We start from the raw sequence: 15,410 nt of genomic DNA, 5'->3' as shown, positions 1-15,410 counted from the left end.
CGTTCATCCAACTTCTCATACATCTTTACATTTTTTTCCATACTTTTATACTTACATCAACTGGCCTTATTTTGAGCCTTTGCTCGGGTGGAAGTTTTTTTATCTTATTTGTTTTATTGCACCTAAATATCTTGTAGTTTTGATACATTTGTACTTTAACCTTTTCTACAGACCTGCAGGTTTTAACCCCATTCAGAAACTACCTACATACAAATTCTGAAAACAGAAAATAAACAATAGCGAGGGCATAACACATAAAACAAATATACATAGAGATTTTCCCCTGGATCCCAAAACCGGGACTACCAGATTGATTTTTCATTATGTTCCTTTCAATGTTACAATACATATATACATGCTGAAGCATCCATAAACCCCAATCCATTAACCCTAGATTAGAACATAACCATAGTTCCCTTGACCAGATCTACAAAATACCATGGACCGAAAAACATCGCGCCCAAAACCATGTGCAAAAACCATGCACAAAACCATAGGTAGGTCCGCCCACCTAATATAGGGTCCAAAAAAAAATTTGCCAGGCCGCTACCATGGACCCCATAGAAGGGGCTACTGCCCCCCCCCCCCCCCCCCCCGTTGCGCATCAGCGCAACAAAGTAGGGGTGGAGCCCCTCTTCTAACCCCCCAGTTTCACTACTAGGGCTAGTCATGGAAAGAATATAACATAACCCAACATTCTCCCACTTGTTGTTTTATTTCCACAGGAGAGCTTAGTCATTGATCCAACCTTGCAATGCCCATTGTTTCTCTACACCAAGAGAACTTCTCAGAGCTCATAGATTGTGTCAATGCATCTGCAGTATTCTTCAAAGTGCCCACCTTTACTAGAAACACCTTTTTGTCTTCTATCATATCCCTCACAAAGTGATACTGAACATCAATGTGCTTTGACTTTGAATGATAAGCAAGGTCTTTGCCAACAAAATTGCACTTTGGCTATCACAATCTATCCTTATAGCTCTCTGTACTAACCTCATACTTGAACACAATCTCTGCAACCAAACTTATTCCTTACTTGCATGAGTGGCTACCATGTATTCTTCCTCTGTAGTTGGCAGTGCCACTACATATTGTCTCTTACTCGTCCAACTAACGACACCTCCAAATAGGTTAAACACATACCCACTTGTAGATCTTCTCTGATCCAGATCTCCAACCCATTCTACATCAACAAAGCCACGGATGTCCAAAACTTTGTCCAAACCTAGTCTTCCTTGGTAGCACAAACCATAATCACTAGTGCCACGCAAATACCTAAAAACCTCCTTCACTGCTATCCAATGCTCCTTCCCTTGTTTTGACATAAACCTGCTCAATACTCCCACTGCATGTGCAATGTCTAGTCTAGTACAAAACATCACATACATCAAGCTACCGACTGCACTTGCATATGGAACATGGGACATGTCCTCTTCCTCTTCTTGTATCTTGGGACACTGTTCAGCAGATAACTTTACACCTACATTAATAGGAACCTTCACTGGTTTACTATCTTGCATATTAAAACTCTGTGTTATTGTCTCGACATACTTCCTTTGATTTAACCAGAGCTCCCTCTTAGCCTGATCTCTCTTAATTTCCATGCCCAAAATATATTTTACAGCGCCAAGATCTTTTATGTCGAATTTGGAGGACAATTGGGTCTTCAAATCCTGGATAATTTCTTTGTCATTTCCAACCAATAACATATCATCCACATACATGACTAGATATATAACATGGTCACCAATTAATTTAAAATACACACAGTGATCTGCTGTTCTTTTGGTGAAGCCAAGTCCCCGTATAAATGTATCAAATTTCTGATACCACATCCTTGGTGATTGTTTTAACCCATACAGAGAGTTTTTTAACTTGCATACTAGTTTTTTCTTACCCTTCACCGCAAATCCTTCAGGTTACTTCATGTATATGTCTTCTTCCATATCCCTGTGAAGAAATTTTGTCTTCATATCCATTTGTTCTACCTCAAAATCAAAAGCAATGGCAACATATAGCATAATCTGAAAGAAGCTACCTTGGCAATAGGAGAAAAAATATCACCAAAATCAATTCCCGGAACCTAGGAATAACCTTTTGCTACCAATTGAGCTTTGTATTTCTTCACCTTTCCTTCTACATTCGTCTTGTTCTTGAACACCCATTTTCTGCCAATGGGTTTCCTTCTAGCTGGCAACTCCACCAGATCCCAAGCCTCATTTTTGTGCAAAGATGTCATTTCATCAACCTGACTCTTTCCAAAGTTTTCCATCCTCTGAATCTACTGCTTCCTTCATAGTTATGGGATCATCATCAGTAATAGATAAAGAAAAATTTGAACAGAAATCAGATGGACTATACCTTTCTGGTTTCCTTCGTTCTCGAACTGATCTTCTCATAACTAGAGTTTGTGGCTCTTCATCTTCTGATTCCTCTTCTGTTGTAGAGTCTGATTCTTCCTCCTCTAGCTCAAACTCTATCTTCTTAGGTTCCTTTGATGTGACTTCATGTTTAATAACATCTTTCACCTCTCTAAACACCACATCTCGGTTGTACACAACCTTCCTTGTTACTAGGTTCCAAAGCTTATAGCCTTTTAAACCATCCTTATACCCAATAAAGATGCACTTTTCAGATTTACTATCCAACTTTGTTATTTTCTCCTTTGGAACATTTACATATGCATCACATCCAAATACCCTCAGATGTGAAAGAGAGGGTTTCTTACCAGTCTATACCTCTTTTGGATTCTTATCCTCCAATGTTGACGAAGGTGATCTGTCGACCAGGTAACATGCAATCCCCACCACCTCTTCCCAGAATTCCTATCCTAACCCGGCACCACTGGCACACTTCTTTCCCTTTCCATCAACATCTTGTTCATTCTTTCTGCAACTCCATTTTTCTCAGGTGTGTATGGAGTAGTCTTCTTCCGTGCCATACCACACTTCTTACAGAATTCTTCAAATTCCTTCTTGCAAAACTCTCCACCGTTATCTGTCATCAGCACCTTTATCTTCTTCTTTCTCTAGTTTTCCACCAGAGCCTTAAATTCTTTAAACTTGTCAAAGACTTCAGATTTACTCTTGAGGAAATATATCCATGTATTCCTTGAGAAGTCATTTATAAATGATACATAATACACAAACTTACTCAGTGATGGAACCTTCACGGGTCCAAACACATCACTATTCACAAGCTCTAATATTTGTTTCGCCCTCTTACCACCAAAGGGGAAACTCACCCAACTCTGCTTCCCATATACACAATTTTCAAAGAAATCAAAATCCATAGATCTATTAGTCATACCTTGTACCATACCTTTACCATGAATTATTTGAAGGCCCTTCTCTCCAATATGTCCAAGCCTTTGATGCCATAGCATGGTATTTTCTCTAGAGACCACTAGATTTTCTGCTCCACTTTCAGGAACCATAGAACTATTGCACCCATCAATAAAATTGCTACCTTGCAGCTTGTACAAAGTTCCAATCTGAACTCCCTGCATTAATACTAGGGCTCCCCAAACCATCTTGCAGGTATCTTTCTCGAACACTGTTTTTCCACTTGCATAAACAGCTTGCTTACAAAAATCAGATTTCTGGCTAATGCGAGAATATGCAAAAAACCCAGAAGTGTTCTAATCCTTCTACATTGCAACTTCAACTTGACTTTTCCGCGACCAATGATTCTAGCCTTCCTATCATCCCCCAAGAATACATCACCACCATCATATTTCTCATACTCGCAGAACCACTCTCTATGGGGAGTGAAGTGAAAGGATACACCTGATTCAATCAACCATGCCTCATGATCTACATGTGTACTTGAAGAAGAAGCCAAGTACACATCCCCACCTTCATCTAAGGTGGTTTTCGCCTCTGCAGAAGGAGCATCATCAAATCCATTACATTTCTCAGGAGCTTTAGATTTACAGTCCCTTTTGTAGTTCCCTTCTTTTCTGCATTTCCAGCACACCTTTACAAATTTTCCTGGAGATTTATATCTCCCTCTAGATTTAGATCTCCCACTCGATGACTTATTTTTGTTTCTGTTCTGGGACCATCCTCATATAGACAAGGCATCACCATTCTAGCTCTCCATATTTTTCTGTCTCATCTCCTCCATCAGAAAGGATGAGACTATTTCATCAAACTACAAGGCAGTTGCATTACTACCTATTGCAACAACTAGACTATCCCACGAATCTGGTAGAGAACACAACAAACTGATGCACTTATCTTCATCTGAAATTTTAACATCAATAAATAATAACTAGCTTACCACATTATTAAATGCGTTCAGATGCTCTGTCACTGAGTCTCCATCTTTCATCCTCAATTTATACAACTTTTTCCATAGGAACAGTTTATTCACCAGAGACTTAGATTAGTACAAAGTACCTAACTTGTCCCACAAATCCTTCGCCGTAGCTTGCCCTGATACATTCAGCAATACTGAATCTGAGACACACAATCATATTGTGCTTTTTTCCTTCTGATCCAACTTCTTCCATTCTTCATCGAACACTCCTGTTGGTTTAGTAACTAGATCTATTATGATCCATTGATCTTTATCCACCAACAAATCCTCCATCTTGAGTTTCCACAACTCAAAACTCTGACCATTAAATTTCTCGATCTCTATCTTTCCACTACTCTCCATCTTCTTTCACCACAAGAATCAATTCCGTAGATCTCCCACTGAACAGGGTCTACCACAGGCCCAAGAAAAACCCCTCAGCAGCAAAGGCATCCCCTTTAAGTCAAAACAACTCTCATACCAAATGTAGGTTTTAACCCCATTCAAAAATTACCTGCATACGAATTCTAAAAACAAAAAATAAACAATAGCGAGAGAATAAAACATAAAACAAATATACATAGAGATTTTCCCCTAGATCCCAAAACCGGGACTACCAGATTGATTTTTCATTATGTTCCTTTCATTGTTACAATACATATATATACATGCCAAAGCATCCATAAACCCCAATCCATTAACCTTGGATTATAACATAATTGTAGTTCCCTTGACCAGATCTACAAAATAACATGGACCGAAAACCATCGCACCCAAAACCATGTGCGAAAACCATGCACAAAACCATAGGTAGGTCCACCCACCTAATACTGGGGCTAGTCATGGAAAGAATATAACACAGCCCAATAGGACCAACCTACGTCAAATTCAATCTCCATGTCATGAATTACTACTTTCTATAGGTGCAACAATGTCTTTAAGAATGAAAATGGAGATGGTCTTTGAACTATTGAAGGCATGATTCATTTATCCTATTTACAAAAAAATTCCCAGCATTTGATCTACAGATTTTGCCTAAAACTATGTCATATTCTTTCCTTGTATATTTTGCCTAAAACTATGTCATATTCTATCCTTGTATCTTAGCTACCAATGCAAGATTCAAAATGTGGCATGGTGGAAGAAGATATGTGTGTCACAGAAGTGGATTGGACATTGGAAGTCTTCATTTCCTCTTCCAAATTATTAGTGGTTATGCTTAATGATTTCCTCGATATTTTACTCGATACAAGAGTGGTTGGGGAATCAATTCATTTCTTTTGATCCAGTTGATGTGATTTCAATGTTTCAATGGTTTTACTTTATTATTTTTCTATGAATCTAGAAAAAAAAATTCAATTCCACACCATCAAGATTGTTAACTGCCTCCATCCCCAATAGCAAAGCCAAGGCCTCTTTCTCCTGGTTAGTCTCATGTCCCTAGATATATAAAATACACATCCATCCATCACATATACACAATATGCCAAAAAATTTAGCAAACCTTTATGATAATAAAACCATTATGCACCAATACATGAATAAATCTCTTGTAATTTAACCCTAAATCCACCCTCCCTTCACGGAACTGGGAATGCCTTACTCTGTAGCTCCAATTTCTAGACCAAAAAGGGTGGAAAATAAAAATCTCATGTAACCTTCATATCAATCCTTGACATCCTTTAAAATCCACATAATGGGTGGACTTTGAATCTCTCGGATCGACACCCAGGAAAGGGCAGAGGAGCCTATTCTTGTCTTTTCAAGTTCGCACATATCAACGCTGAAAATAATTCTCAGAGGAGAAAGAGTTCGATTTTTTTTAGTTCAATAATTAGTGGGTATTTAATTTCAAAGTTTTGGCCTGCAAGAATTTTAAAATTTCGACTCACCCATGGGTGAAAATTTCGATTTACCAATCACCGACTTTAGCGTAGACTCGGGTCAAATATTGTGATCATGTTGAGGCATAAAGTCGGCGAAAATGGTTCTTATCTAGTGCCATCAAGTAATTTTTTTCCATCAAAAACTATACATATAAATGTTACAAGAATATAACATTATTCTCAAATAAAATCAAAGATTAATAGAATGCATTCAATAGAATAACCATAATTTCAATAATCCACTACATTCACTATAGATTAATTTAATTAGCTCTAAAATGATTGCATAAACTAAGTTATAAATTAGGAATGAAACAAAATTGATATGCACACTAGTGGTAAAGTGTGTTACATGGGGGGAAATGTTAATCTCAATTAATATTTATGTTGTAAGGACAAATTATACTCTATTCAAAATATAGTATACCAATAATTCTACCCCTACACTTATTGTTTACATTTTAGTTTGATTGATTCAAATTGTAGATTGTTTATGTTATTATTTTATACATGTTTACATTTGTATATCTTTACTAACCAATAGAGTAGTAATAGTGTTAATTTTCTTAGGGCTAGAAGTCTCTTCTATAGATAATTGCATTTTAAAATATTTTCAACATTTTCACATTGCATTCACCCCATATCATCATAAGCAATTATGTAGAGATAACATTAGCAATAAAAATGCAAGAGAACAATCATAGGTCTATCATGATATCTTTTTCATAGGGCTCACCATATTTCCTTCATATTTCTGCCATAATATTTTCTCATATCACAGATAAGAAGGCCTAAAGAGGTCATTGCCATACCCAATAACTAAGGCCCATTAGGGCATTGTTACACCACAAGTATGAGGTACAATTTCGTAGCCCCATAGGATGGAATGATCACTATATCACTGCCAATTAATTACAGGTCTCGGTGTACATTTATTTGAGGCACACAAACCCTACCTTTACCATATGAAATCCATGCAACTTGGAGTACTCTTAAACAACATAAATATATATGTGAAACATTAAAAAGATTTAATTGTATTAATGTTGCTTATGAGTAAAAAAATATTTTCCAAGTTGAATCAGTCAATTTGGCCAAACTTGCCTTGCTTCACTAAAATGCATGCCCTGACGCCAATGATGCAAGGTTATATATTAAGGCTAGGAATTTTCCAATCATGTCCCATTTCAAATTTCATTACCAAGAGTGTAATTGGTTTGGCTCAGGAGTGCATATTTCTTCTGAACTTGAACATTGGCAAATATGATGAATTGCCACCTTGACAAACTTGGATAGAGGAGAGTAGATTTTAGTTGAAAATGGTTTCTTCTACTATCTTCCACCTCACTATACACCTGTTTTGAATGAATGATTTATTTACATTGTGCACAATTTGTAAGTCTCTTGGTCAAAATTCAAAACTAATGACTTAAGTTCTTGAGTTGTTCTATCAAGAACGGAGTGCAAATGTATGAAACTTGACTTAGAAAAATGTTCGTTGATGACTCTATAGATGTAATTAATCATAAATAAGACTATGGGGTTCAAGACAAATGAATTTGTGACAAAAACCATTTTCACGTTCCTCAAATTATGTGTCAATTTCTTGCAATTTCTTTGACAAAATGACAATTTCTCAATTTTTAAACCAGTTTTGCCCAGCTCGGAAAAATGCCTGACATACCCTTATTCTTCCCTCTTTCTAAGTGATTTCAGTAGAAAATGGTGTGTTATGCTATTTTCCACCTCACTATACACCTGGTTTGAATGAATGATTTATTTACACTTGTGCATAATTTGTATGTCTCTTGGTCAAAATTCAAAACTAATGACTTAAGTTCTTGAATTATTATATTAAGAACAAAGTGAAAATTTACAAAATAGACCTTAGAAAAATGCCCACCCAAGACTATACAATTGCCATTAATTGGAAATAAGCTTATGGGGTTAAAGACAGATGCATTTGTGATACAAACCTCTTTCACATTCCTCAACTTTTGTGCCAATTTCTTGCAATTGATTTGAAAAAATGACAATTTCTCAGTTTTTAAACCAATTTTACCCATCTCAAAAAATGCCCTCCATACCCTCAATCTTCCTTTTTTCTTAGTGATTTTAGTTGAAAATGGCGTGTTATATTATTTTCCACCTCACTATACACCTTGTTTGAATGAATGATTTATTTAAACTTGTGCACAAATTGTAAGTCTCTTGATTAAGATTAATTACTAATGACTTATGTTCTTGAATTGTTTTGTCAAGAAAAGAGTGCAAATGTACACAATTGGGATTAGAAAAATGCCCGCCCAAGACTGTATAAATGTCATTAATTAGAAATAATATTATGGGGCTAAAGACAGATGCATTGTGACAAAAGCCTCTTTCACATTCCTCAAATTTTGTGTAAGTTCTTGCAATTGATTTGACAAAATGACAATTTCTCAATTTTTAAACCAGTTTTACGCATCTCAGAAAAATGGTCGCCATACCCTCATTCTTCCTCATCTTTCTGAGTGCTTTCAATTGCAAATGGTTTCTTATACTATCTTCCACCTCACTATACACTTGGTTTGAATGAATGATTTATTTACACTTGTGCACAATTTGTAAGTCTCTTGGTCAAAATTCAAAACTAATGACTTAAGTTCTTGAATTCTTTTGTCAAGAACATAGTGCAAATGTACAAAGTTGGGATTAGAAAAATTCCTAGATGGAATACTTGAAAATAATCATTCAATTTTCATGAAAGATATCCATAAGGATTCTATGTATAGAAATATGGCTTTTGTATTTATTGAATCAAGCATGACCTATAAGGATTTGGAATGTTTGAAATGGATTGATTGTCATGGTGTGTTCAAGGGAGCTAATCGTACTTCAGTTTTAGATAAAATGAAAAAGTGGAGCAAATAAGTTGAGGATATTAATATGGGTTGGGAAAGAACTGATGGTTTCACATATGGAGTTAAAGTGAAGCAAGTAAAGTCATATGCTTCCTTCATGGTAAAAAAAATAGAGTATAAATTTGTAAAAAGAGAGTGCAAATCTGTAAATTTTATGAATTTTCAATTTTGTTGTTTCTTATGTTACGCTTCATTGTACTTTTAGTGAAGTACATATTTTACATGCACTTTGACATGGTAAATGTTGTTGATTTCAGGAACTATGTCAGGTCAGTGTGATCAGACCGATGATACACATCAAATGAATGGGGCAATTATTGTTGCAGCTGTGAAACACAAGAAGTGTGTGGAGAAACTATTGTTGATATGCGGGTGATGGAGTCAATCATTCACAATCAAATGGATGTTCCATCCTTGATAAATGGTGTAGTTCTGAGTGGGGGGGACTTATAAATTCCACGGAAAGTAGTTTAAATCCAAAGAAAGGAAGTTGGAAATCTTATACAACTTGGTTCCAATAAAAGAAGTATGAGACCTGCAAAAAATAAAAATGTCCTAGATGATCAGAATGAAATAGTATATGGAGAATAGTGAAAGATATGAAATTGTCTACAAAGAGCCAAATTCCAGGCAGTTATTATCTCCAAGAAGGCTATTGGTTTAGATAGATTTATATATTCATATTATGTATCGACCAAGTGTAATTTTGTATCTTCTGATTCTAAAATTATGTTTTGAAAACATGTTTTTTTTCTTATAAGTTATAACTAGTATGGAAACAAGATTTCTCTCTGATTTAACTATGCAATTCATTTTGATTCTATGAATAACACAGAACCATATGTTTCTTATTGGAATACAAGAAATTATTTACGTAAAAAACACATTGTTTGCATAAACAAAAATATTCTATATATATATATATATATATATATATATATATATATATATATATATATATATATATATATATATATATATATATATATATATATATATATATATATATATATATATATATATATATATATATATAGATTAAACATTGAAATGTATTTACAGTAATAACATATACATAGATTGTTGTTATGGAACTCTAGGTTGCTTGGGAGGTTTCTGCAAGCCCTCCTCTTCACAAGAATCTAATGCGGTACAATCTCTCTTGTCTTGTGTAGAAGCTTTTGGTTCTTTGGAAGTTACAACACTTGCTTGTAATTTATCTTCCAACTCCTTCACTCTATTTTTATATTGTATCAAGTTGCTTTGCAATTTATTTTTTTCATCAGTGTGCTTCTTCAAAAACTCCAGATGCTTCTTGTACTTTTCAGAGTATTCTTTTTCTTTTTCTTGAATAGTATCCTTTGCTTGTCTCAACTCACCTGTAACTTGATGCAATTCAGCCTTCAAATCTCATTGATCTGAAATCTACAAAATTGGAAGTGAAAGAAGTATGGGCTTATTCTGCAAAGTGTGAATTTTGGATTTCAAATATTGTATCTCACTTTGGCATCCCAAATGTTTTGTTTTTTTCTTGTCCAATAATTTTCTTTTAAGCTCCTTAATATACTTTTCCTTCTCAACTAGCTTATTCTTGAGTGCTTCCTTTATTGTTGATGTTTGAAACACATCACCTCCAGTATCCATTAATGCAACAACTTTAAGCAATAATATTTCTCACTCTCACAAGGCCCAATCATACTTAAGCAAGGTATCTTTGTGTTTCTTTTTTTTAGTATCCACTGCTTGAATAGCTCGATTCAATTTATTCTCTCGTTCTCTTAATGAGTGCTCAAACTCTAACAAGGCATTCAATTTCTTACCATCTTTCAACGCTTCAACTTTCTTTTCAATCTCACTCTTCATCCTTTTAACCCTTTCTCCATAATTTCCAATCTCCTCCCTTTGTTTCATAGATGGTTCACTGATTTTCTTTTCAAACTCAACCTTCAAACTGCAACACCCTCCTCCCACATTTACCCAAGTTAATCAGTCTGTCAGAGTAAACCTGTTACGAGAGGCTACTATGATATGATTCAACTCCCCATGTACAGTTAAGGAAATGGAACCGACAAAACAAAACATGTTGACCTTCCACACATGCTACAGAACATTCAAGAGCCACCCAACCCTTCCAGGTGACCAACCCCTGAGACAACTTGACATTTCATTGATTTGGACCCTTAGACACACCCATGGCAAGCCATGCATGTGACTGAGACCTTCTAGTTGCTCCCCCAGCAAGGCATGCCAGTGATTGTGGACTTTTTCAGCTAGTTTAGAGCCAGTGACCCTAGATTTTATGCCACTTTTTCAGGGACACAGCTCAGGCCACTGCCCAAAACTTCATGAAACTTGAGAAATGATATATAACAATGGAATAAGGCTGCTAATTCAATAATTGGTATAAGTACTTGATCTAACCCCTACTAGCCATGACATACATTTCGTCAAACATGTCACAAACATTAAATCTACAGGTCATAACAACATATTTGAGCATGGGGGTCGCATAATTATCTTAGAATCATCAAGAAGGTCTAATGCCCTCTCATAATAGCTACAATAACATCTATTAGGTCATGCATTCAATAACCAATCACATATTCATCAAATATATCAAGAGCCATAAACAGTATACATCATATGACCAGTGTATAAACCAACAATAACCAATATATAAACCATGGAAACTCAACCATAATGTCACCATCATAATAAATACATATGATCATATATCATAATAGAGAATACCTCTTATTAATGTATGAAAATATGAACCAGTTCAAGGAATTCTACGTACCACTCGACCATAGACTAGTCTGAACCAAATATTTCTTTCAGCCAGTCACCCCCACGCCATATTCCAAGCATGAATGTGGGATCTCATGGAACAATTCAAACAAAACCAAATCAAGGCTTCCAGAGGAAAAACCACCTCAACCCTCAACCAATGATTCCACCTCACAATCGGACATCATTAACCGTCACCAAATTGGTCTCTACCCAAGTTGTCTAGGGATCCAGAGCATTTGTTCCATCCAGGGCTTCCAAGACTAGTAACTTAACCCACAGTTGTTGTTAGGATTCCAGATCGTTTGTCCAACCAGGGCTTCAAGGACTAGTAACTCAACCCACCAAGGGCTTCCAGAGCATTTTTCCAACCAAGGCTTCCAGGACTAATAACTCAACCCAAGATGTTACAGGGATTCCAAAGAATTTGTCCAACCAAGGCTTCCAGGAACTAGTAACTCAACCCACAGCCATAAGGAACATGAGAACTAACCAGAAAACAAGAGGAAAGAAACCCAGAACGCCATGGCTATCCAGGAAATGGAAAGGCTAGGCAAAACCACTGTCAATCCATGCAGTCCTCTATGCCAATGGCATATCATAACCAAAAAACCACATGTGTGTGCCATGCATGCCAAAAATAGCAAGGAAACCATACATGTAACATGTTACTTGCAAGAAAAACATGTAGTAGTTGTTGATCATGATGTCCTTGTGTGTTTTCCTTCTCTTATTTTGCCTTCTTGCTCCAAATCCCAAGTATTCCACACTCCTCTAAGAGTGCTCCAATAAAAATCTGTGTCCAAGAGTATGAGAGAGAGAGAGAGAGTAGAAAATGAGAGATCTAAAATTGAACTAACAAAAGGCTATAAATTTATCCTCAAAATCCTTTTTTCTAATGAGTCCTCTATTTCTTCAATTTTCCATTATTTTCCTTCATTTTCCTCCTCACATGCAACATGTGACCTTTTACTTCCCTTTTCTCCTAATTTCCATTATTCTCATAAATAAAATGCCAAAAATGTCATTTTTTCTTTCCAAACCCTTTGTCATTTCCTTTTTTAATCTCCATAGCCATTAATTAATCACAAGGGATCCCCATCACTATGTTTTTGCCTAACATTCATCTTTGAATGTGTCTCATCACCATGGTCATTATTTTTCCTTTGTTAACTTTTTACACGGATTTTTGACCAAGGTTGTTATAAAACCCTCCCCCTTGGGGGAACACCATACTCGGTGTTCAATGACACCTATAGCTAGCAAATCGTTGAAAACATAAAATACTTCCCATGGAGATTTATAACACAACTCGTTACAGTATTTCCAATAATATACACATTTACACATTTTCTCTAACTAGAAAATAAAGAGATACGATGAATGCATCGACAACAAGGGAATCCAAAGGCTCACACCCCCACCCTCAAAAGTAGTACCAGGATTCACTCCCTTCCTAAGAATTCCAGAATCCATTGTCAAAGCCAAAGTCTGCATCCAATGTCTAGCAATACACTCCTACATTGTTGTCATGTTAGTGAATAGTTATCGTCTCATTGTTCTAATGCACACTCCCAATGTGTAACAGATTCCATCTGGAAATGATAATACCCAAACAAATCCATCTCTGACCTTCCCTTATCTACTGAACAGTCCCTTAGGAAATCTGGTAACCCCCTTCCATGCAGTCACACACCTTCCAAGTTCTGTGGGAATCCCCTTCTATGCTACATAGTTCCTTGGGCAACCCCTCCCTTGGCAATGTTTTCTTGCATCGAAAGTAAAAAAACCAAGGCATATCCCTGCCTCAAAACCATCATATTGATCACAACATGCTCATGGAAATAAATGACACTATTGGGTACTAGTGTCCCACAATGTCCTTGCTCTTGAGGTACTTTACCAGCATACTGTTGCATGTTCCAATTCCTTTCACTGGCACTACTAGTTCTTGTAGTCGGTTTCAACTTCCCCATTCAGGCATTTTCATGCTTTCCTATACCAAGCAAATAACTACCATTGATTTAAAATAAAATGAAATAAAACATTGCAGGGATACCTTAGTCATTCCTACATTCACCAACATCAAACACAACCTCAGAAACCCTAGAAATAATCACATTTTTACCAAAGCTAGCCAGTCCCTTCTTCGATCAGAAATTGCGAGAACTCGTGCTTATCTTGACACATTAAATAAAAAAGCATATAACCTACACCTGGTTTTTCAACCCAGAACTCTGGTCCAGAATAGATGGGTGCTCATCTCTGAAGGCCCTCAAAAATGAAGAAGGTAAATGCTTAAAACTGAACCTAAAATTCGAGAAACTAAACAAAATCTCAAACCTTGAGCATAAACATCTAGATGACACAGATAACCTTCCTTCACACTCTAAGATTAGCTCCACACAGATCGCGGTCCTTAATTCTCTAATCCTAAATTCTGTAAATGACAACAACCCAAGCCATCCCAATGTCAATCCGATTATTACAACACAATCCAACACTGAAGATCCGCAATATAATTCTGGAACAGAGAATCCCTCCAGCCATAATGATATTGCTCCAACACATCCCGCAATCGATCAAAAACATCCCACGCTACTTGAAACAACAAACAGTGATAGGACTGGAGGCTCTACGAATGTCTTGCCAGCATCCAACGAAAGCTCAAGGGTTCGTGACATTCCTGTAGACCAAAACATAGAAAACCGTAGTAGCAAAACGTATAATGCTGCAGCGTTAACCACAGCTGATGGAGAACCTGCACAAATTATAGTAGACAGTGCATCTGGTTATGATACCATCTTGGATTCTGCGGTCACATCTACAGCATTTGAAGCAGCAACCAATAGCAGATCTGAGGAAGGCCGAAAAGAAGACTGTAACAGCAAAACGCTAGCGTATAAAACCATAGCTGATGAAGGAATCATGCATGTTATAGAATCCGGTTACGATACCATCCTAAATTCAGCAGTCAAACTTACAAGATTTAAAGCAGCAAGCATATCCGTGGAAGACGCTATTCGAAATATTCAAGAAGGCCGTAAGAATGATAGCCTCAGCAGCGTGACCCTAGCAGATAATACTACAGCGTTAGCTACGGTCAGCCAAAGACCGATGCAGGTTGTAGCATCCAACTGCGTTGACAGCGCAAAAGAAATCATACTCAATAAACGAGACCTGATGGCATCAACATCGAAGGAGGCTACAGTGTGGGCCACAAAGGTGCAGATCAATACTGCCATCTCAAGTGGTGGGGAGAAAACCGTAGTAGATAGTCACAGCAACGACCTTATGCCATCAACATTGAGAACCACAGCAACCTATCCACCTACCTCGATAAGCAGACATGTGGTCAATTTTTCAAACAAACAAATTGACCAAAACACCCTCAATCTCCTTGAAAAAGGATTAAATTTTGCCATCTCCCCTCGAGCAATCCCCAAAGAAGACATACTCTGTAACATAGAGTATGGGATCAAGGAGTTACCAGACAACATTAAAGAAACTATCAGACAAGATTGCTCAA

This window comes from Pinus tabuliformis, chromosome 4_2 (genome assembly GCF_031772625.1).
Source record: "Pinus tabuliformis cultivar Carrire ecotype Pingquan chromosome 4_2, CPIR1, whole genome shotgun sequence".
Taxonomy (NCBI): Eukaryota; Viridiplantae; Streptophyta; class Pinopsida; order Pinales; family Pinaceae; genus Pinus; species Pinus tabuliformis.
This window is presented reverse-complemented; position numbering follows the sequence as displayed.